Source organism: Ostrinia nubilalis, chromosome 13 (assembly GCF_963855985.1).
Source record: "Ostrinia nubilalis chromosome 13, ilOstNubi1.1, whole genome shotgun sequence".
NCBI classification, from domain to species: domain Eukaryota; kingdom Metazoa; phylum Arthropoda; class Insecta; order Lepidoptera; family Crambidae; genus Ostrinia; species Ostrinia nubilalis.
This window is the reverse complement of record NC_087100.1, coordinates 10251538-10276963: the sequence shown is the minus strand read 5'-3', so window position 1 is coordinate 10276963 and position 25426 is coordinate 10251538. Positions and strand designations below refer to the sequence as shown.

The following is a 25426-nucleotide window of genomic DNA, read 5'->3' as shown; positions in this document are numbered from 1 at the left end:
CGTTAAACGTTAAAACGTTACATTTCGCAAGAGTTAACGCAAGTTAACGTTAATCGTTAATCCGTTAACACATGATAATAAAACGAAAAAAATAATATGTTCAAATAATTTCGAAAGCTTGTATCGCGCATGGAATTTATTCTTCTTTTATGTTTGCGCTACAAGCTTTCGAAATTATTTGAACCTTGCATACAATTATTTTTTTCGTTTTAGTACAATTGCATTTCAGAATAAAAGCTTGTTAGGGTTCCGTAGCCAAATGGCAAAAAACGGAACCCTTATAGATTCGTCATGTCTGTCCGTCCGTATGTCACAGCCATTTTTTTCCGAAACTATAAGAGCTATACTGTTAAAACTCGGTAGGTAGATGTATTCTGTGAACCGCATTAAAATTTTGATGCAAAAATAAATATTGGGGGCTTCCCATACTTAGAACTGAAACTCAAAAATTTTTTTTTTCATCAAACAATACGTGTGGGGTATCTATGGATAGGACTTCAAAAATGATATCGAGGTTTCTAAAATATTTTTTTTCGAAATAGAATAGTTTGCGTGACACACGCTTCCAAAGTGGAAAAAAGTTGCCCCCCCCCCCCCCCTCTAAAATAAGAAAATGAAAAATCTAAAAAAAAAACCATAAATGATGTACATTACTATAAAAACTGCTAAAAAAATAATAATTTTAATTTCATAAATCAATGGTACGGAACCCTTTGTGCGTGAGTCCGACACGCACTTGACTGGTTTTTAAAAAAAAAGATTTTTAATTATTATTATTTTATTTTACACTTTTTAGTAGCATCTCAATCTCAGAGCCTTGGTTCAATTACAATGCAATTTAGCACCAAAGTGCTCGAAAAGACAAATCCAGCAAACCCAAACTCGATAAGTTTCTACCGTTTCGTTTTGGAATTCCTATGGCCACCTCCTGACTCCATCATCAGGACCCTGGACATCATCTAGTACTAAAGTGCTCGAAAAGACAAATTCAACGAACCCAAATTCGATGCGATGCCGCCGTTTCATTTAGAAGTTCCTATGGCCACCTCATGACTCCATCATCAGACCAGCTCAATGGTACCTAAACTTTGCATCGTCATCGTACTTACATAAGTGTACCAAATTTAAGCTCAATCGGTTGAGGAAAACTGGTCTTAAATTCATTTGCAAGAGTTGTCCCACACATACTAACAAGTGTCGTTAGTGATCTGGTTACAAAAACTGTTGTTTTGGGTTCTGGAAGTTCTGGAAGCCCGAACGTACTTGTCAGAACGCGTTTTTCTAGCGTTTTTCAGCGTGCCTGCTGTATCTTATTGGTAAATAGTAGGTACTGGATTAACGATTAACGGACTTAGGATAATTTAACGGAAGTTAACGAGTCCGTTAACATTTTTTTAAGTTAACTTAATAGTTAATCCGTTAATAGAAATGTTAACTTCGTTAATTAACGATTAACGGATTAACGAGTTAATGCCCAGCTATGACAATACTTAAGCTGAGTTGCACCATCTCACTTTAACTTTATCAAACGCCAAAAGTCTGTCAAACTCCTTACAAAAACATCATTTATTGTTATAGTTACGGTTAAAGTAAGTTGGTGCAACTCAACCTTAATAGAAAATAGCCCTCTACATAATTAACTCATTAGCATACTATTCGTTTTTACTTGTGCAAATTCACGCCATTTCGATTGCACCAGTCTGAAGTAATTTTCAGTAAAGTTTTAATTATAAGCATAAAAAAAGCTATGAAACATACTAATGCGTGACTGCGTCGTGCTTTAATATGCTGAAAACTGCAGAAAATAAAACTGTAAAGTGTAGTTGTTACTTATCTTCAAAGCACATTCAACTATCATGCACATCCTCAGACCATACTAATGCCGCAGTATGAATATGTATGAAACCGTTACTTGCTTGGCTGAACGGGCGCCCAGTCGGTATCTACTCGGCCATAGCCATTCAATTGAATTAAACCGCATACAAATTGAATTTTGATTGGAAATCTTTGAGGGCGGAGTTTTTAATCTGTCTGGAATTATTTTTAGATCCCTTTCGGACAATCGAAAAAGGTTTTACATTTAACTACATTATTTTATTATTGTTTTACCACTGAGAAAAACTGGATGTATTGAGTGTTTGTGGAATAAATATAGATTTTCGATCTTGTTTACACATTGCCGTGTGCGTACGAGTATGTACCTACGCAAAAGATTCTGTATCACGATATGTATCATAATACAAAATCTTTATTTCTCCTTTTCCAAGTAATTAATTAATTTATGCAGCAATTATGCATTTTCATGTTTGAGGTCTCAAATACATAACTAAACCATTATGTAGATTAGGTAATACAGGAAATTAAAAAGTTATAAATAAATATAAATTAAAAGATATCTAAGTAATTTTCTCCAAAATAAAAAAAAAAGAAGTTTAGCATTCTCCCGGGACTGCGAGCTTTATTGATCCACTTTCGAAACTTTATAACGAAAAATCATTCAAATTTTTAATATTCATCAAAATGAGTTGATGTATTTCATGCAAGTATTTCGGTGGAAAAGATAAAATTACTAACTGATAATATCTACGAGTACCAGCGAACTTGTTAACAAGTTCTCATGATATCAGAAAATTCTGTGAAAACGGTACGTAAAAATTTTGATACTGATCGCTGAGTTTACTTTTCTAATGAAATACAAAAATTTTCTTTATGAAAGAGAGGCAACCGGGCTAATGAATGAACAGATGAAAACGTATCGTAAAATATAAGTATTTTGATAGGTTAAATATTGCCACACAATTGTTTTTGGGGTGGTTAGTTGAAATACACAGCACGTCAAAAGCTACTAAACACGGTGGCTTTTTATGTCCTAAGTACATAATAGAGGTGATTTTGCAACAAAAATGTATAGTCTGATCTGATGTAGGTACTGAAAGGTTTGCCGTAATGCAAATATTGAAAACCACTTAAATATCCATCTGCTACTAAGTCAACCTTGCCTAGTTAGTAATTCCCAGGAGTTATGAGCTAAAAGTTACTCGCAAACTGGTGTTATAGCACCTGCACAAAATGTATTTGCTTTAAACCAAGATGAATTAATCAATTAGGTACTTTCGAAATATTAGTGCAACTGCATAGGTATACAGGATGTCCCAAAATTAGCACGTCTCACTGACACCAGAAGAAAATAAGCTTAAGACGCATAGAACAAGTCTATTAAATCCATTTAAAAAAATCTAATATCAATTTCAACACTCATAAATCTTTCCTATGGACATTAGTAACTAAAATGTGTCATATCTCAAATGAAACTCTTCTATGGGAATTTTAGACTTGTACGATGCCTCTTAGGCTCAGCTACCTCCAGTGTAAGTGTGACTTGCTAATATGGAACACCCTGTATTACGTGCGTATAGTTTATGTTCAGCACTAAACAAACAGGTTACGATGATTATCGCTAGCTTCGTATTCCCTTGACCGATTTTCCGCGCCTACCCTCTACTTATTACGTAAGGTGCTCCGGCACTTTCGAGTATCACAATTGTGTATAAACACATTTATCCGAGACAGGAATTATTTTTGTATGGTAATGTTGTTTTGTAGCATAAGCAATGAACAATTAGCTAATTAAAACTGAGTTACACCACCTTACTTTAACCGTAACTAAAGTTATAACCAGTGTTTTTGTATAGATTTTGACAGAATATTGACGTTTGTTATAGTTAAAGTAGGATGGTGCAGCCTAGCCTAAAAGTTTGAGACAGAGTTCTAAACTGCTGCTGTTCTAACTGAACGAATTTTGATGAAAACAATGTTTTAGCTCATACTGCAAAATAGTACATTTTAAGCTTTATGAACAAGACATCGAAGCTTACGAGGAATGTCGCGGGCAAATGTTAACTTAAAATAAGTTAGCCTTCATTTTAAAACAGTAAATTCTCGTATGGCACATGCTTAGCAAGCCGAATCGCTGCAGATATGTTTAGCAGCCAGGTGCATAGCTGTGCCAAACTGCAACAGTGTCGGGATACACGTGCCGAGTTCAAGGCCACTGCAGCAGCGGACGGGTTGGCTGTCCAGGTAGGGTTGCCAGCACAAAATGGGAGAGCAGGACTTTTCATATAAGGCCTGAGTGAATAAGCACGAGGCAGATAATTATGTATCATCCTAGACTACATCTCACTTAACATCAGGTAAGATTGCGGTCAATTAACCTGACTTGTTCTGCATAAAAAAATCTGAGGCATATAAAACCTCTTCTATAAAGTTATTTAAAACTCCGGTAAAAACAATGACATCTTAGGGTAAAAAACTATGATCCGTCCGAAAGCGCAATTCTGATGTTTTTCAGCATAGGTAGGTGTCTATCCGATGTCAGCTTAGTTATATTATGTGTATAAATAACTAATTGATATACATTCAGTAGTTCATTACCTAGTGGACCAATAAACTTAATCTTACGCAAGTATTTATGGACACCACCAATGCACTTAATTCAAATAGTGCTATTTGAATTAGTTACGAAATCTAGACAATTAAAAGTAAAAAAAAGGAAATTGACGTTTAAAAATAGAACATTGAACTGCCAGTAATACAACCATGTCGCGTTTTTATATAAACTGATAACCTGACAACCCTACAAGTCCACTCATAACTCTAATAATATTTCTCCAGAATAGAAACTCGTAGCATTTGAAGTGCATGCAAATCTATTTGCAGACCTTCACGCAATGTCAACTGACCGTGATATTGCAGGCACATTATCACGTGTTTATTTATGTGGTTTAATGCTGTACAAATACCATAGCCCATACAATTTACTTTTCTTTTGAAAGAGTTTCAAAGTTACGGAATTTTCTTATAAAAGTTTGTACGTTTTCCTATTCATCCATTCAACCCAATTTTATTTTGAAATTGTGAAGGAGTCTTTTATGGGTTTTCTTCACAGAAACTCCGAAAATAAGGGTTGAGACACTATTGATAAATTAAGTTGACACGGGCTGACAACCGAACTAACGTCAATGCATAAAATATTGCTGAAAATATGGTAAGAAGTACCTAGTAATTAATCATACTTACCTACACAGCAACATACAGGCTATAATTTATGACGATCTGTGACAAACTAAATTTCACGCGGGTGAAGCCGCGGGCAAAAGTTAGTCTGTCATAAATTAGATGGTATCTTAAAACCTAATAAATAAATCACGTAAAGCTTCCGAGTAACCAAAAATGTACATTTGGCTGACTACCAAGCACTAACCTGTAGATAAGTAAGTAAGGATTAATTTATAATGTAACCTTGTTTTGTTAGTAAAAGCTCCGACGCGAGTTAGAGGCAACTCTGTCTGCATTCGTGACAAAAAGCTCACTTGTGTGTCTAGCCATACATTATTCTGTGGTCCAACCACGTAATTAATTACTGGCTTGGCTGTTGAAGTTGCTTCGGGTACATAGTTTATTGACATTCTACGAACCTCGGGAATCTATACTTTGTCTGGTTCAGCTATAACGATGTTCATATTTACCCCCTTACTAATAAAAATTACACGCTCGTTGAACACTGTTTAAAGGTAACGTTTAGTATGAAAATGTAACTTAAAAACATAGCACGTAAGCTTTGTATTGTTCGATCTTTCTAATTTCACTTTAGGTAGCAAACTGTATCCTTTAGTAGACTGCAACCAAACACACTTTGAGCTCGGAACTTTCTCTGCCTAAAGCTTAAGTGGCTTAAGGCAAACGGTTTGGCTGAAGCTTTAGTTCAACAAACAACGAGCACATAATATTATCAGGTACTAACTGTAATACCAATATCGTAAAAGTGCCAAAGAAAAAAAAACAGTGTTCAACAAGCGTGTAACTTTTTATTAGTAAGGGTAAGTATGGTAATATCAACTCAGAGGATTAATAAAACACCTATGGTTTTGCCATAGGATTAGACAAAATAAATAGAGAAAACAACATCCTTTCAGCAATCGAATGACGAATGGCTTTCAGACAGAACGTAAACATTGTACTTGAATGAAGTTACAGTGTTTTTCCACGTAAACATTTTGTTGATAAAATTTTCCACTGTCTCCCGATAAGCAATTTGTGAATGGAAAATACATTCACCTTTACGTGATAACATCAAGGAATTTACTTTTGTGACATATAAAAATAAGGATGCTTTATACGACAAAAATATGACTGTATTTGAATTTATGTTTTTATCTATTACGAGTAGGTAATAAACTAGAGTAATGTGTAACTATGCTGACTTATTCTTGGTTCAATAAATTATAATAATTTAATCTCAGTGTCTAACAAAAAATCTTACAAACCGGTAATTTATATTCTGCCGGCTCATTTTTCTAAAAGGGACGTAGGTAGTACCATTCACTCAGCCAAAATGCTATAATTTTTTTAAATCACAATACTTAAACGTTAACTAAACTAAAATGTATTAAACAAAGCAGAGCAGAGGGCGAATGGCCGTCAACAATAATGAGATTAAATGGCTCTGAATGACAATCTCCACAAAATTAATAATCTTAAAAGCGTTAAGAGTCTCGGTCGTTTACCGTCCATTACTTTGACTTTAAAAATGTTTAGTTTTCTTAACGGATAATCTTGCTCAACAAAATACCTAAGTATTGTACGTCAGACTGTTCAATTTTGTTGCAAAATGGAATTTATTCCAACTACATAAGATCCCACGGTATAAGGCTTGATACACTAACCCTAAACGAAATAGATAACGCTGTAGAAACAAAAGAGTAATGGTAATAGCGAAAAAATGGATTTCGTGCCGCGTCTCTACGTGCGTGCGTGATGCGATGTGGACAGATAAGTTTTTTGGGTTTACTTGTATGTCTATACGTGCCCTCACACGTAGCTCAAATCATGTATCGATGATGGTATATAAAGATACACAATGTGATATGGTTATGTAGTTGTAATAGGAAATTTTGCACCAATAAAAATGTCGGGTTATTCACCAACTCGACACCAGAGACTGGACACATGTCTGTCCAGTTGATGAAACAATATTAGTTATCACTTATTATTTCGCGATTTGGCCAACCCAAAATGTCTAGCCATAGTGCTGTGTATAGCATTTAGTTATTCAGTATCCAATTTGAGAACTTGCAAAGATCAATAACAAAGAGTCAACAACTGAGGTAAAAAATGTGCTCAGTCACATCGTAAATAATAATAAATAACTCGTGTAGGTTTCTTGGTAATGTTTACACACTGAATCCGCTAACGAACTTTGTTGTTCCCATCCAGACACTGTAATAAGTAACAATAGCGTAAGTAACTCGTTGAGAATAAAATTACACTAAGTCACACTGGTCCTCTTTAGGATATCTCTTTACCTACCTTCCTCCAAACGGTTCATAACTTTTGTACAACGTATCGTAGGGGAAATATATTAAAATATGTAGATACTAGATATAGTAATGGATACTTTTGACATCACCCGTATTTATAGATACCGTGAATGTACCAGCGTTTATGTGCCCTCGTTTCTCGTTCCAGATTGCGACGCATTTCTGCACTCATGGACTGTGAAAATAAATATCTACTTACTTTTCATATTTATTCATTTACCTACTTATTTTCTTTATAAATAATTTATTATCGCATAGATATTACATTATTTTTCTTTACACGTTAGTAACTATTTGTATTAAGATTGCTTGGTGTTATTTACTAATAACAAAATTTATTACTGCATTAGCTAAAGGACACATACTCGTACATTAACACTTAAAACCTCCATCAAAATTGTGTAGCTAGACTGTATCATATCGCATTTAAACATAAGAGTTTTGGATAAGATGTTAGCAAATATTTTCTTAAAAGCAACGAAACATTTTACGTGAAAAGCCCCGCGTTTTCGGCGTATTAATCAAACAGGGGTGTATTTTATACCCTCAGTGGGTACCACGTGATTAAATCAGAAGGAGCAGCTGTAACCGTCTCAAGTAGCTCTACTTACCTCCTTATTTATCTATACTAATACTATAATCTATACCAATAATATAAAGCTGAAGAGTTTGTTTGTTTAGACGCGCTAATCTCAGTAACTGTTGGTTCGATTTGAAAAAATATTTTTGTGTTGGATAGCCCATTGATCGAGTAAAGCTTTAGGCTACAATAACATCACCCTACAGCCAATAAGGGCGGAGCAGTAAAAAAAAATGTCGCAAAAGCGGTAAATATTATCCAAACTAAGTATTTTCACGCGTACGAAGTCGCGAGCACAGTAGTATTTAAATAATATTTGAAAAAAATAAGGTATTATTAGTAGAATAAAGCTAAGACTCTATCCTACTAGGTAATTAGCAATTGAAACTGGAAACTTAAATTCGACTGCTATCCTAAATTAAGTAAAGTAAGAGTTAATTTTAAGCTTTTTAAGTTTTGGTTGTAAAATCAAAGCAAATATAGCTTGATGTGCAGTAGGTACATAAAGTTAATTAAGAAATTCCTTCATCAGAGTTTGTAATTCAAACTAATCCAGTAAAACTAGTGTTAAAATTACTCAAAGTTTAATAACGCAGTCGTAATAACGGTATTCTACAAAAGTCCATTAACGTTACTCAATAAACGGAGTCGTAAATGGTATGTATTCTAAAAATAAACCTGCAACAGACATCAGTTTCATTCGCTAGACGTTCGGGCTTCCAACGCAACTATTGTATTGGAGATCCCATTCTTCCTTTTGAATTCGAATGACTGCTTTACTAGGTTGCACTAAATGCACTTTGACAACCATTGCTCTATTTTTCAATTTTGCCAACCCAATGAATTATTGGTGAATTTAATGCTATTGCTTCTTTAAGAAGACGTTTAATTTTTTCTTTATTTGACGTACATAGTGCCACCAGTGATCAAAATTGAATAAAATATTTTTGATTTTGATTTTATATTACTTACTAGCTGATCCGGCGAACTAGTTACGTACCGCATATAATGTTTATTTATGTAGGGTAGATTCGACCAAACCGATTTGTGTGTCACTGAAAACTGTCAATGTGCCTATTGTACTAGGACTTATTCTCGGATAAAAAATCAAGTCTATCCTCTTCCTAATATTAGTGCAGATTTGAAAACACTTATGTGAAACACTTAACTACCTATTTACATGTTACTCTTTCACAGAAAGTATTTATCGCACTTTATTTCTGGTGAAAAGATTATAAATTTCCATATCGCTTAAAAGGTTCTCTGTCGAAAATTCATCAAAATTGGTTCAGTGGCGTTAAAAAGCAACAAATAAAGATACTTTCCGCATTTAAGTATTATTTTAGTATAAATCATCACCATCATCATCATCATCATTTATAGCCATAGGATGTCCACTGCTGAACATAGGCCTCCCCCAATGATTTTCACAATGGCCGGTTGGTGGCGGCCTGCATCCAGCGCCTTTCCGCTACCTTAGTTACGTTACGTTTACGTTAGTATAAATGAAATCATTTAATTAAAACGTTTAACTACAGAAGGTTAATAATCTAATCTTGCACGAAAATCTCGACTATTTACTATCTCAGGACATTCGAGGGCACTCACCTTTGGGAAAGAAACTGTCAACCACTCACCCTTTGGTAATATTTCACGAGAAATTGTCGAATGAATTGCACTCTCTGTTAGTGAAACGAACAAAGTGAACACGCATATTACTCTAAAGTCTAAAACTAAACAAAAATGAATTTTCCTCTTATAAGAACGTAAAAGAAAATCCTTTATACTAAGAAACTTTAGTTCATTATCTTTTATAACAAAAGCTTCAAGTTCATTCGTAATTTCTTATTTCAAAGCATACCTATTAATTACTTCCTAACAATAATATTGTTTACGTTAATAAAATCTCTAGTTAAGTTAAAACGTTAAGTTAATAATTTGTGAGTAAAAAATTACATTTCGTGAAGTAAAAAAGTTAAGCCCCAATTAAGTCCAATTTTAGAGCGTCTCTAACTGTGGGCTGGCTGAGGTCAAACGCGGGTTTGTCGCTACCGAAACCCGCTGGTTTCTAGTAAAGCTGTTATTTATTCAGGTATTTTTATTGTCATCGTCAATTAACATTGATATTCTTGCAAAAAAGTGTACCTAAATATTTTTTTGAAAATAAAAGGTCATACATCGTCTATGGTCATCTTATACCTGACTATGAGTCTCAACGAATAATTATTATAACGGTATTTGAAGATTTTTAGTTACAATTTATAAGAGATACCAACTAACTTGATTCAAATTAAATCAGACCTTGGTTAACATTCAGAAAAAGACATTTTAATACGTTACTTTTGCTGAAACAAAGTTATGCAGCCTCTTTAGTCAAGAGGATACGCTACTGAATTACGTAGTAGGTACTTAGGGCTTACATAGCACGGCCTTGTAAGAACATCTATCTACACTAATATTATAAAGAGGAAAACTTTGTTTGTTTGTTTGTTTGTTTAGTTGTAATGGATAGGCTCAAAAACTACTGGACCGATTTTAAAAATTCTTTCACCATTCGAAAGCTACATAACTCACGAGTAACATAGGCTAAATTTTATTTTGGAAAACAATAGGGTCCCGTAAAATATTTGGGATTTTCATAAGACGTAAAAAAGCGCCATCTATCGTCATTGCTTAAAATCTTCTTGCGTCTGACAAAAATTTTTGAGGTACGTAAATATTCATGAAGGCAAAGCTGTCAAACGCCATCTATCGACATCATTAGTAAATTAGTAACTAAATATTACATGTACTATGAATAGCACTGTTCGTAAATAATATTGAAAATTTAATAAATAAAGATATTTTATGTAATTGAACCATTCACTGTATGAACCTACTTGAATCATTCACTGTGTTTAAACGAGCAAGTCAAAGTGTTAATTAGTGACTTTTTACAAACTTCCTTGCAAATTCTTACTATGTGCCGCCATCTACCGAGATGAATATTAGGGTACGATTCAGCGGCGGACAAATGGGATGGGCGCGTGGGCGATTGTAGTTAAATAGGATAAGAATTACTTCGTTTTTATTTTCTGTATGTAATTTGTTAATTTTTTGGTAGGGTCTTTATTTTAATTACTTAGGTTGGTAGGTACTTACTTACTTATTTGATTTTAATGATAATTACTATAGATACGTATAATTTTAGTAGAAAGAAAGGTAATTGAATGACTAAGTGACTCACTCACTCATCACGAAGTCTCAGAAACTACAAGTCTCAAAAGAGTTCTCATAGGGGTTAATGGTCTATTCCACCTGGCTTTGACCACCAAGATGATCAAATTGGACTCCAGTTAAATTATTTTTTTAGTGTTCTTTGATCACCTATAAATAAATCATACCTCTGAATTGTCACATTCATGTCCAATTTGTTTATTGCGGTTTTTAGAAAATATCAAAAATGTTACAAATCAAAATAATATGTAGTACAACAATTGGACATGTGACTATTCAGAGGAGGTGAATTTTTGTTTGTAGATGATTAAAGGACACTAAAATAATAATAACTAGAGTCCACTTGGCTCACCCGGGACATCGTATCCGTGGGTGATCAAAGGCACAGAATAAATTCAAAGGTCACTAAATTGTCGCTGTAAGTCCACTTTGATCACCTGGCTGATCAAAGCCAGGTGATCAAAGTGGAATACACCTCCTTTTAGAACATAGGTAGTCACTAAGACGAAATTTTGCAATTTTCAACCCTTATGGGAGTTAAAAAGGGGGTTGGAAGTCTGTATTGCAGTCCTCGGTTTTTAAAGTAAGAGACTTGAAAGTTAAAATGTATGCTCATATGATCTCTAGATATTGTGGAGGTGTACATATACTGTTCGGTACACTGTGGTACTGTGTACACATCGGTTTGCCGACGATATTATGGTCATGGCAGAATCATTGGAAGATCTTGGAACAATGCTCTAAGACCTTAATCGATTTTCCCAACAGGTAGGCCTGAGGATGAACATGGACAAAACGAAGCTTATGTCGAATGTCCATGTTGCGCCCTACCCAGTTTCAGTTGGGAGCTCAATTCTCGAGATTGTCGACAAGTAGGTATGTCTACCTCGGACAAACGATCCAGCTAGGTAGGTCCAATTTCGAGAAGGAGGTCAATCGTCGAATCCAACTCGGCTGGGCAGCATTCGGGAAACTACGCAACATATTTTTGTCCAAAATACCTCAATGCCTGAAGACTAGAGTGTATAACCAATGTGTGTTACCTACCAGTGATAACTTATGGCTCGGAAACGTGGCCTCTCACTATAGGCCTTATACAGAAGCTCAGTTGCACAGCGTGCTATGGAGAGGGCTATGCTTGGTGTTTCTTTGCGAGATCGAATCAGAAATGTGGAGATCCGGAAACGAACCAAAGTCGCTGACATAGCCCAACGGATTAGCAAGCTGAAGTGGCAATGGGCAGGGCACATAGTACGCAGAACTGATGGCCGATGGGACAGAATGGTTCTGGAATGGAGGCCGCGTACCGGAAAACGTAGCGTGGGACTTCCACCTACAAGATGGACCGACGACATCGTAAAGGTAGCAGGGAAGCGCTGGACGCAGGCCGCTTCCAATCGATCAACATGGAAAGCATTGGGGGAGGCCTATGTTCAGCAGTGGACGTCCTATGGCTGAAATGGTGGTGGTGGTGGTGGTGGTACATATACTGAAAATGTATCATTAGAAATCAACCACGGGGGCTAAGGAGATAAAAGGAGGGTTGGAAGTTTATATTATGAAAGTCCTATGTGTTTAAAGTAAGAGAGTTGAAATTTAAAATGTATGCGCTATAGATGCTAAGAGCGGATTTTACGAAACTCCACCCCTAATGGAGTAAAACGAGGTCCACGCGTACGAAGTCGCGGGCGGCCGCTAGTATATACAGTGTGTCCGGGCATGTAGTGATCAAACTTAAAGGGCGAAATCTAGGGACAATTTTATCGATAAAAATACTTCAAATTTGGGGCTTGACCCATTTATCGCAATATTACAAGGATTTATGTTTTTAATTTTTAGTTTTCACCTCTTCCTTCAAAAACAAGTGAAAGCGTGGGTAGCTTAACATTAATAAGCAAATATTTTATATCATGCGATAGCCAATAAAATTATCTATTAGTAAAAATGGAAAACAGATACAAGTTTCATACATTTTAAGGGAGTAAGAATGGATTTAATTAGAAAAAAACCTAATTTTTTTCACTTCTTTTTCAGTTATTTTCCAACACAAGAAAAACCGGGTCGTTAAGGTATGTTTTATTTGCATTTTATTATTAGTATTTGAGCTATTCTACAAAACGAATGTAAATTTATTGGTCTACGTCTATTAGTTTCGACGTAATTGTTGAACAAAGACACCCCTTCCCAACGATTTCATAGCGCGGCTAGTCATGTAGTCGGAATAGGTTGTGTGATCCTTTCAGGCAGTGCATTTTCGCACGTTAGCAGCGCTATGGAAACGCTGGGAAGGGGTATCTTTGTTCAACAATAGCTTCGAAACTAATAGACGTAGACCAATAAATTTACATTCGTTTTGTAGAATAGCTCAAATACTAATAATAGAATGCAAATAAAACATACCTTAACGACCCGGTTTTTCTTTTGTTGGAAAATAACTGAAAAAGAAGTGAAAAAAATTAGGTTTTTTTCTAATTAAATCCATTCTTACTCCCTTAAAATGTATGAAACTTGTATCTGTTTTCCATTTTTACAAATAGATAATTTTATTGGCTATCGCATAATATAAAATATTTGCTTATTAATGTTAATTGTCCCACGCTTTCATTTGTTTTTGAACGAAGAGGTGAAAACTAAAAATAAAAAACTTAAATCCTTGTAATTTTGCGAGAAATGGGTCAAGCCCCAAATTTGAAGTATTTTCATCGATAAAATTGTCCATAGATTACGCCCTTAAAGTTTGATCACTACATGCCCGGACACACTGTATATAAAAGAAAGTCGTGTTAGTTACTCCACTTATAACTCAAGAACGGCTGAACCGATTTAGCTGAAAATTGTCAGGGAGGTAGTTTAGAGCCAGGAGAAGGACATAGGATACTTTTTATCCCGTTCGAAATAAAAAAAAGTCTGCTTATTTATTGCCATTAAGGCGGAACAAAGTTCGCCGGGTCAGCTAGTATAGAATAAAAAGAACTCAAACTGTTGACATTAACATTATCGTATCTATTTATTTTCCAATCAAATGTAGCTAGCCAACAACATGTTGATTGCAAATAATATTTATTCCATTTCTATTCCAAGCAAACTTCTTTTACAGTTGGAATCACAAAACGTATTCCGTTTACGGCGACTGGAAAATACAGTCCTTTTTCTGTACCTTTGAAATCGTGGAAAAGGAAATGATTTCGAACAAAAACCTAACTTCTAGTCCTCGGGGATACTAACTCTTTCATTGCGGGCGAAGATTTGTTTTACATAGTTCATAGCTCAGATTGGGTTTGTCGTTTGTTTTGTGCATAATAAAAAATGTAGTTTGTATTTTAACCAATGTTTGGTAGGTACTTACAAATCTAAAAGGCAGTTAGTCTCTCTTACGTTTACGAATAAAACGCTAAAATAATTTTAATGAATCTAAATAGAAAGCTCTATATTATATAGGTCGTGGGAGAAATAAGGGATTAATTTTATTACAAAAGCATCTTAAAGGGATGAAATTAAGGCGTACCTACTCTTATTATCTCAGGTTAATAATACTTATTAATAGATAAAGTGTTTTTGAAAGGAAGTCTATGATGTACCTAAACCCACACAGACAAAATCGTAGGTAGCCTTAATTCTTAATGGGAAATCAAACAAAAGATTTGTCTAGTTATCGAATTAGAACTTTACGAAAGCCGCTCATCAATTTTCAATTTCAATTTCTCAAATGAAAACTCATAAACTTCGATCGATGCACATGAAGTGCATTCGTCGGTGACCCGAGGAGTTGGCAGTGCAATGAACTGTGTCAGACTGACGCTAAGGGTGCATGACTCTGTAAAATTCTAAACATCGTAAAGTTTACAGGCTGCATACTTAGTAGACTACACAATTTTGTTGCATTACAGCGCACAGTGGAACTAGATGAGATGCTAGTGCTTAGCTTTATGTCGTCTGTTAAAGTTGTAACTTAGGAAATTTTATACAAAACAGTGGTAGAGTTAAGTTAAAAAGTTATGCATAAAAGTCAAAGACATTTTTGGAATGTAAACATAGCCTGTCAAAATCATAACCCTCCTTTTGCTTTGCCGTAGTCGGGTAAAAAACTAATGTAGTTTTAACTCAGATATTTCACAGCTGTCAGGGCTTTTGGAATACAAAAAGTTAATGAAAAAATAATTTGTCACAGTCCAAAGCAGCAATGTAAAATCCTCTGACACAGTCGTAGTGATCGCATAAACATTTCAATTTGAAATCTCATCACTAGGGATAAAACCCGTCGTATTTATGAATATTGGCAGACTAAAAAATCCTAGTAAAGGTTTTGAGAAATATTACAATGCATGCAGGTTTTCTTTTAGACTAAATCCATAAAAGTGTATTTCAATTTCAGATCGTACCCTCAAGAGCCATTGAGTTAACCTGTACTCGTACACTGGGAGTGCTCTGGCCGTTCGAATCGCATTATAAAAATTTATCGCCCCACCAATGCTAATCTTCGGGCGCGCTTAGGTTAAATCCACTAATAAACCGGCGATGTTAGTACACTGAACGAAACGACTGCCATTCGGATTAACGTCTTTGTACAGAGGACGATTAATGTAGCTACATTGTGGCATCTTGTTTTGTTGTAATAAGGGTGTTAGTAACATAAATGTAAGTAGACAGACATAGTCTGAACGCTGTGGTCAGTAATTTGGAATATGTTAGGATAGATAACATGCATGAATGCAGTCAGACAGAATTCACCACGGTTAAATTAAAAGTTCCATATCGCTTTTAAAGAGTTCTTTATTTCAATTTTTATTTAACCTCTTGTTTATTCAGATCTGATAGTCAAGCCATATCCTTGTAACTGCAAATTGGATTTTTAAAGTTCTTGACTAATAGAAATAACAGTGTTTTCGAAGGGATTAATTAATAGTTATGAGTCTAGTTTCTTGAGGCGACAGGTCATGTCTGTAGATAAAGGTTTCTATAAAATGGAGAAACTGCTTTCTCAAGTCGTTGGTACAAAGATCTTACCTCTACTATTCGAAGTAGGTACTTATTTTGATGAGAAAGTTACTAAAAACTAGTCTAATAAGTAGAGACGCTCTCTAACTTCACAAAGTTAAGTCTTACCTCCTTCGTTTTATACTAATGAGTACCTAAGTTACTAACGAGTTTAAAAGCTTTTGGGATTCCCTAGACACAAATAGTTTAGGTTCAAAGTAAGGACTACACTCAAGATGACAAAATAAATTTTATAAAATCCGATTTGTATGAAAATTAAAATAATTAAAATGAAGATATCAATTTTCTGACTTCACCCTACCATTTATATGACCATGTTAACATGGGCTAGTGTCGGCTCTTATACCTATTTACCTAACACCCTGTATATTTTGTAACTAACAAATAACAGTCTGATGAGCTATCGACTGTACTTCAACAGTAACTAACTACAGAAAGCTCGTTTTTATCGATGAAAAACAACGTCGGAGTATTTACGAAGCAAACACGACAAATGAAAGCCGCGATCGCAATCGAATAGATCAACTAGATAAATAAATAATAAATAACCTTCATAACGTGAAATATGGGGGAATAAAGTGGAGTTATAAAAAAAGATTCGAATAACATGAATAAATCAATGTTTAAATTAATGAATCTGAATTGATTAGCTACACATATTTTATATATTAACCCTAGATTGTCAAAGGGAAAACAGAATTATGACGATTACTATTCATGAGGTCTATGTCAGTGACTTTCACCAGGTAATGAGTTTTAGAAACTCTTTCACAACTAACGCCCGTATTCACAAACGATGCTTGCTTAAGTGAAGCAGCAAATCAAACCATATTCAGAGACGACACATGAAAAATCTAGCACATCAAGTGTAATTTTTCGAAAGCTCTAGGGCACACTTGAATATGCAACAAAGACTCAACCAAAGCCATATAATGTTCCAGCAAAGGCATGTTACACATGAATGTACTGTATTTCACTGCTTTGTCCCTTTGCCAAATGCTATAAATAAGTTTTCCAGTCTTGCTCGTAATTTTGTCTACAAATGTTAGCAGATCGTGTTGAATAGCACTGCCCTTCAACTGGTACCCTTGAAGATAACTACTTATCGACAAATCGAATGGGAACGACACCCAATCGCAAAAGTGGCTTTGAAAAATAAATATTTGTTTGAGCGTAAGCATAGTTTATAGGTTGAGCCAGACAAAGGTACGAATATGTTTATTTTACTTCCATAGATGTTGGTTTTTTAACGTGATATTTAGAAGACCAATCCCCTTCTAAATCGTAAGTATCCAATAAATGAAACAGACAAATACCACATTATCCTGCGTAAAACGCATTTTTTCCACGGGCTTTTAGCGGTTAGAACAGTCGCGCTCGTGGGTTCATCTCTCCAAAAGCAGGCTATTAACCCATCTGACCCCAAGCATCAGTCGCATTTAAGACCTTATAACAGTTGATTTCTGTGTTTCGATTCGCGGGAAGTGAAATTCATAAAACAAATTAAATAAAATGAGGAAATTCCTTATGATTGAAAGCTTAACTAGTTGCATAGGACTACCCCTAATCAACTTGCCAGTAATTAATAAACCGCCAACTAGTGGCACTAGTTGAAACTCGTTACTGAACGGCTAGAGTAATTCTATTACTTCCAAGTGCCAATTACAGAAAGCTGCCCACGTAGTGGATAACTACATACATACTTACTGATGCACATAGAGATGGCAAATAACATACAATGGTATAAATATGCTGAGAAGGGAACTTTTAAATGTAGCAATATATCTACGAGGAGTCAGTCATTCTAGTCTATATGATTATTTTGTATAGCTGTTTATTTCCTTAATGCGAATATAAAAGTTAAGTAGCATGATCACAAACACCTTGAAGTAACTTGTAGGTATTCATTATGTAGAGTTATTTTTGTTTGATACTCAATCTCAGTATGTGGTTAATAGGTAGGTATACCGATCTACCTATTACAATAATTGTGTTCTAAATACATGGACACAAAAACTACACCAGTGTAAGTACTGAACTGTAGAGTTCTTACACAAAAAAACTTCGATGATATGGAAAATTAACACATTTGAATAAAATAAAATAAAAATATTTGTAAAATACCCTAGCCTTATATCATCGTTGCAAAGATGGGTTTTCTTTCATAAACAGTATTAGAAAAACAACTAAACACGTACTAACAGTTAGTACTACCACTCTATTAGAGAATATTAGATCTTTTACGCCGTACATTTGCTAGTCATTTTCCCCAGGCGCTGAAACCATTCGGAAAATGTAAAAACGCGTTTTCGAGCCGCCTGCAAAAGAATGTTTGCGATCGTTGGGGAAACGGCAAACACAGAGCTTGATTATCGACGTAATCTGGAAGGGTCTGGATTATTGGTAACAAGAAAGAAAAAACCTGTGCGTTGGTAGTTGAATGTTTTGGAAACATTTTCAGGAGCCAGACGTCCAATTATAGCCTACTGGATTTTTATTTTTATTTTCATCGTATGAGGAGAGTTGTTTGTAATTCTAAAAGAACGTCCCAGAGTTAGGGTTTATTCCTGTTATTTCAACAGATAGAGTTACTGTTCAAGGAAACCTTATACCTAACTCTTATAATCATCAAATTGAGAATATCTGAAGAAAATAACCAAACTTTAGGAGCATGATCAAAGTTTGGTTAATTTTATTTCAGGAAAATCCTGTAATTCAGCAAGGGGTAGGGGTATATCCTTAATTTATGCTATCTTCTCGTATTGTAACCACTGCTCTATGTATACCATAGTCTATACTAAGATTAGAATACGCACTGATACGCCTGACATTTAAGCCTACAACCCACCGAATTGAAGCACTGAACCCTATGGGTACCGCAGCCATAAAGTCTATTGTTACGGCGCCCTTCACATTACAGGCCGCCCCATGACCCAGATCTCACGAATAGTTTAACTCATCCATGTGATATAATTAAACGGGTAATGCCGATCGATCAGTGGTTGTCTGATATATTAGACCTATTAGATTACATTCAGCAATATTATGGTTGTGGTAAGGGTCTAAAGACTGACTGACTATAAAAGATATAGTCCAGTCAAATTAGACATGAACCCTGCAATAATTCGCATACAGCTGAAAATTGGTACGAATGTTCGGAGCACCATTATGAATTAACTGTGAAAAGTCCCCATCGATCCGACGTGTGCTAAAAAAAAAAATAAGGTCAAACTTAAAAAATACGGGTTTTTGAGATTTTCAGCCAAACGGTAAGTTTTATCACAAAAATATGTACGACAAGGTTTAAGGCCATACAATTATCTATCAAAATTGTCTATACACTTTCTTCTAAGTGTCAGCGTTTCTGAGATTCGATGATCCGAAGAGTCAAAAAAGTGTTTTCTTCATAACGGTCTTACACATAAATCCAATGTGATATCGCCTCGTGCCACGACTCAGCATTGTATCATGATGTGTTGTCGACGTCGAATATAAAATAATCAACCTCAATGTCGTCTGTCATCTTTAATTATCGAAAAATGGGTGCAACTTTGACGAAGGACTGCACCGTGAGTTTCTAAGATACGAAGTTTTCGTGTCTATTATGTTTAAGAGCTCTTATATGCACATGTCACTACTCTACTTGTAACTCTATGGTCATTCTTTTAGCCCGACCAAGTTAGACAGTCCAGGTTATAATAATTCACATAGAGCTGAAAATTTGTGTGAATGTTAAGAACACCATCCTAAATGAAATGTCAAAAGTCCCCGGACGATCCGTCATTTTAAAAAAAGTTTTCGAAGTCCCAAGTTTTTTGCATTTTTTGGCCAAGTAGTAAATTTATCATAAAAATAGATAAGAAATAATAGTAGATCATAAAATTATCTATTAAAATTGTCTTTACCCCCTTTTTCCTAAGAGTCACCGATTATGAGGTAGAACGATTCAAAAAGTTAGTTTTGATGTTCTCGTTATATGCACATGTTTCCACAACACCTATGAGGGTTATTTGGCGTATTTTTTTTACCAGGTTTCCCCAGTAGGCCTTTTTAAAGATGTATTTGTTATCCTGTTCAATTCAAAACTATTTTAATAGAGTTGAAGTTGTGGACTTTTGGAGTAGTTAACAGAATGCGAATTCTCCAACTTTTTGCATCGTTACCACATAAACGGTGACTCTTAGGAAAAAGGGGAAAAGACAATTTTAATAGATAATTTTATGATCTACTACTATTTCTTATCATTTCTTATGATAAGTTTACTGTTTGGCGGAAAAATGCAAAAAACTTAGACTTCGTAAATTTTTTTTTCAAATGACGGATCGCTGGGGACTTTTGACATTTCATTAAGGATGGTGTTCTCAACAATCACACAAATTTTCAGCTCTACGCGAATTATTTTAACCTGGATTTTCTGACTTGACCGGGCTAAAAGAGTGACCATAGAGTTACAAGTAGAGTAGTGACGTGTGCATATAAGAGCTCTTAAACATAATAGACACGAAAACTTCGTATCTTAGAAACTCACGGTGCAGTCCTTCGTCTAAGTTGCAAACATTTTTCGACAATTAAAGATGACAAATGACATTGAGGTTAATCATTTTATATTCGACGTCGATAACACATCATGATACAATGCTGAGCCGTGCCACGAGGCGATATCACATTGGATTTATGTGTAAGACCGTTATGAAGAAAACACTTTTTTGACTCTTCGGATCATCGAATCTCAGAAACGCTGACTCTTAGGAGAAAGTGTATAGACAATTTTGATAGATAATTGTATGGCCTTAAACCTTGTCATACATATTTTTGTGATAAAACTTACCGTTTGGCTGAAAATCTCAAAAACCCGTATTTTTTAAGTTTGACCTTGAATTTTTTTTTTAGCACACGTCGGATCGATGGGGACTTTTCACAGTTAATTCATAACGGTGCTCCGAACATTCGTACCAATTTTCAGCTGTATGCGAATTATTGCAGGGTTCATGTCTAATTTGACTGGACTAATACCTACTATACTCATACGACCGTATTCACAAACGATACTTGCTTAAGTGAAGCAGCAAATCGAACGCACAGCGTTGAATAGAGCTCTGTGATTGGTTCTTGTGTCACCCTGTGCTTCCACGCGCACTGTGAAACCTCATAGTAATGTTTGTGAATACGACGATAGTCATATTGGTTGGTAAAGCTCAAAGATAAGGACTGTTCTCATAGGTACCTTTTCCATAGCGATACCTCTTAAAGTTTTTTTATACATACACTGGTCATCACAAAAATCGACCCTCCCGCGACAAGCACTTTCAAACGTATGCATCCCCACTTCCCACTAATATTGGCACCATTTAAAAGCCTAGTTTTCATTTCATTAAAGGAAAGGTTTTTACCCCAAAAATGTGTCTATAGAAGAATTCAGAGTCACTTCTTCAAAAAATGGGTAGTTACGCTTGAGCCAACTTTTATGGCTATAAAACTGTTAAGTTGGGATTAATCGCTATCAATCTGTTAAAGAGGACACGTGAGATCATTATTTGGTTTTATAACCATTAAATTGGTCTAATTGATCCCAGAGCTGCAGAGGTGAGCCCAATGTGAGGTCTTTTTAACCGACTTCAAAAAAGGAGGATGTTCGACTGTATGTATGTTTTTTTTTTCTATGTATGTTCACCGATTACTCCGTCAATTGTGGACCGATTTTCAAAATTCTTTTTTTGTTCGATAGGGTACACTTCCGAGGTGGTCCCATTGTCACCAAGTCAGGATCTGATGATGGGATCCGAAATCGAGGGCAACCCTCAAATTTTATAGGCACGTGTATAATTTTTCAAACTTTTTCTTAAGTTATTCAAGTATTTGCTCCTGGAAATCATCATCTCATATTGATGAGCTGATGATAGAAGGTAAAACTCCTTAATGCTTAGGAGTTGGAGGATAATTCTTTTAATTTTATAGATAAGTATAGTTTCGTAAGTTATTCAAGTATTTGCATCAGATAGTCATCATCTCATCATGATGAAGTGGTCATAGTAGGAACAACTCCTTAACGCTTAGGAGTTGGAGGATAATTTTTTAAATATTATAGGTACAAATAGACCAACAGTTGTATTCTTTCATGTTTTTAAAGTGGGCTAACGGTTTAATGTCTTTTTAGGTTGCCGATATGGTAACCTGTATTTTGTAGGGAATATTATTTTACACTTGACATGAAGAATATAGTCTCAGTGTACTGCCTACCTTCAGTGGTAACATCAAGGTAATAATTAGTTAACTAAAAAGCAAGAAATAAGTTATTTTTATTTAAAAAAAAAACCGACTCCAAAAAACCTACACTAAAAAGTAGAAAAATAATTAGGTACTAATTACTTATATTAGGACGAATTAATATTTATGTATACCATGATTGATACTTCTGGAGTCGGTGCCAAGATTATGAAACGTGTAAAGTTTGCCTGCAATTTTTAAAAATAAAATAAAAATTAATTTCAGGTCACATTTATTGTTTATGTTAATCGTTTAAATCGTTTATTAAGAAATTAAATGTGTTTTTCTTTAAGGATATTTATTGGGTTTTCAAATAACACCAATATTGTTGGGGCACCATGATTGTGTCAGTAGAAACGAGTTTTCCTGTAAAACGTAGGTGGGCCGATTTTTGTGATGACCAGTATATATTATGTATGTATTTCAATTAATTTCATTAGACACATCTTAGGTACAAACTACTTTTAGTACAAAAAAAACCTGAAAGATAGGATTTTTGTCTATGAAGTTACGATTTAATTTCAAGGGATACATACATTCCTAGCTTTTGGAACCCTACGTGGTCGCATGATTGTATGTGCTGTAACTGTACCTACCCATCATTATTGTGTCTCGATTCACTGCTACTTGAAGGGCTACTGTTTCAGTTAGTTGGCTACTTAAAAATGCGAACTGAATTCAATACTACGCAAATCGTGCAGTTCATAGAAAATTAGGCTACACATTCTTGCGCACCATAATAAATCGGTTCGTTACGACCTTACTTACTCGTAGGTAAGACAAAACAGTAAATATTGGTACCTTACATGACCCTTTATCCAATCAAAATCTAAATAATGTTCCATTGTTTACAGGCTCTACCTTCAAGTCCGACCCAAAAAAGTTAATGTATATGCGTAAATCACATAGTATTGATTTGCCATTTGCTACGGAGTTTCACCTTAACCCTCAGAAAACTCCAATCTTATACTAGAAACAAAATGTTCGGTTGTAATACGAATTCTATCGATTGTTCCAAGTACATTAAACAACACCATCAATTATTTAATTGAGACCTGTATTTAAAGCATTAAAGTAACAACATAAGAGCTTGATCGATTAACTGGCGAGCAACATTTTGTATCGATTGTTTTTACGTAAAGTTAAAATGTGTTGCATTACTTACTACGAGTTAAGCATAAAGCGCTTCAAGATATCGTTATTTATACGATAATTGGAGTTGGGTTGTTGTGTGAACGTTTTAATTACAACAGCTGTTCTTTCATTGATGATAGACTAGAACTTTCGTTTTAATTACACTTGCTACTACGACGTAGGTATTACGTTCAGTATGGAAATGTAATTATTTTGAGATATTATGTAATTACAAATTTCTATTTTTAGTTATACGAAAGTTTCATAATAATTGTAAAACGGCAAATAGTCAGAACTTTTGTTATTTAAATGAGAATATCGGGACAAAAAAATCTGAAATTGTGAAGTATGATTCAATAATAAACGTGGATGGATAAAATACCCTAAAGCGACGCCGCGACGTTAGCGGCGCCGTGACCCTCCGATTTATTTGATTGCATTTTTGACCGTTGTGTCGACAAGAATCGACCCTTAATGACATTGGATGTTACAACAAATACCTACTAATTCAACCAGCTATACAATGGTCAAATGATGTAAGACATTATTAGAGGCATTATGAAAATTATGAATTGTATTACTTAGGTACTTACCTTAACCAATAATATGCTCGTAGTTACTCACTTCTTTTTATATAGGTAGGTAAGTTTTAAACAAAACTCATGCAAATTGGGTAGATATAGGTAAGCCCTGTTAAATCACTCAAAGGAATATTACGTTCAAGACACTGAACTGTCAAGTGAAATACCCCAAAAATGTTCTTAGTTAGACATCTTTAGCCCAATATTATCTTGTTACCGAAACCTAAACAAACAGTAACTACTGACGACAGACGCAAGATCGCTGGGGAGCCCGTCACTTACGTCACAACAAGGATCACGTTATATAATGTCATTTTGTCCTGGGACCCAGGCAAAAGCTAATTATAGTCTACCTAACGCGTACACAGACACTAACCTAATTTGGGCAAACATTTTATTCTTATCTAACCAAAGCTTCTACCCCATCCCTACCACTAATCACCAATAACTTAAAAATTACCTATTTAATACAGCATACAGCTACGGCAAATTGGGCATAATTCGGCAACAATCCTTAATCAAACCGTTCCATACAACATTTAATAACTTATCGATTTACCGTCCGCGTACCATTTACGTAACGGCCGAAAAAATACACAAACGTATACAAACTGTATGGGCACATAAACACCGCGTTCTGGGGCACGCTGAGAATAGCTCTCGTTGCAATTGCGATCATGTGTTCGTGGTGGTGGCCATGTTTCATGGTGTTGACAATCAGGGTCGCGAATGACTGAATTGGCGGTACGTACGGGTTTCGTCCGGCGTCGGGTGGTTGCTCTTATGTTTTTTGATGTTTTTTTGTTTTATTGTTTGATTAGTTATTTTTTGTTTAGGTTATTTTGTTCGCGTGGCGCGGGACATACTCGCGCGGGCGGCAGGCTGCGCCGCGACTGGGGCGGGCGGTGCGCGCCGCCCGCCCGAGCGCCACGGCTGCGCGGTGGAGGGCGGCGGGACTCTATCCGCAACGGTTGCCGGGGGGACGATGATCAAATCCACGTGAACGCTCTGGAAACTTGATCGGTATTTTTAAACACATGAATTGTTTTGAGAATATAAATGCGTTTGCGTAAAAACATTGAAGACGCGAATTAAAAGAATTAAAGCATTTATCTACATAGTAAAGAAAAGGAAAACTGAATTGAAAAATATGACAAAATTAAAGCTCTTCTTTCCTTTAAATTCGCTGCCCATTTATAACGTATCACGTGCATTAACTTAAGTCATCATTACCTAAATGTTTTACTTATATTCTTTTGTTTTTAAGTACCACATGC

At 35.3% G+C, this 25426-nt stretch overlaps 1 protein-coding gene across 6 annotated transcripts in view; it reads right to left on the bottom strand.

Moving 5' to 3' along the window:
• LOC135077644 (sodium/hydrogen exchanger 3) overlaps positions 1 to 25028 on the bottom strand; it is a 69943-nt gene extending 44915 nt beyond the window's left edge. For 5 of the 6 annotated variants that reach the window (XM_063972200.1, XM_063972205.1, XM_063972203.1 and 2 more), the window contains exon 1: positions 24902 to 25028. The gene's annotated coding sequence lies outside the window, so the exon portion shown is untranslated. Of the gene's footprint in view, positions 1 to 24761 lie in introns of all 6 variants that reach the window. The other variant, XM_063972201.1, reaches the window with a different exon arrangement.
• Between the last annotated feature and the right edge of the window lie 398 nt (positions 25029 to 25426).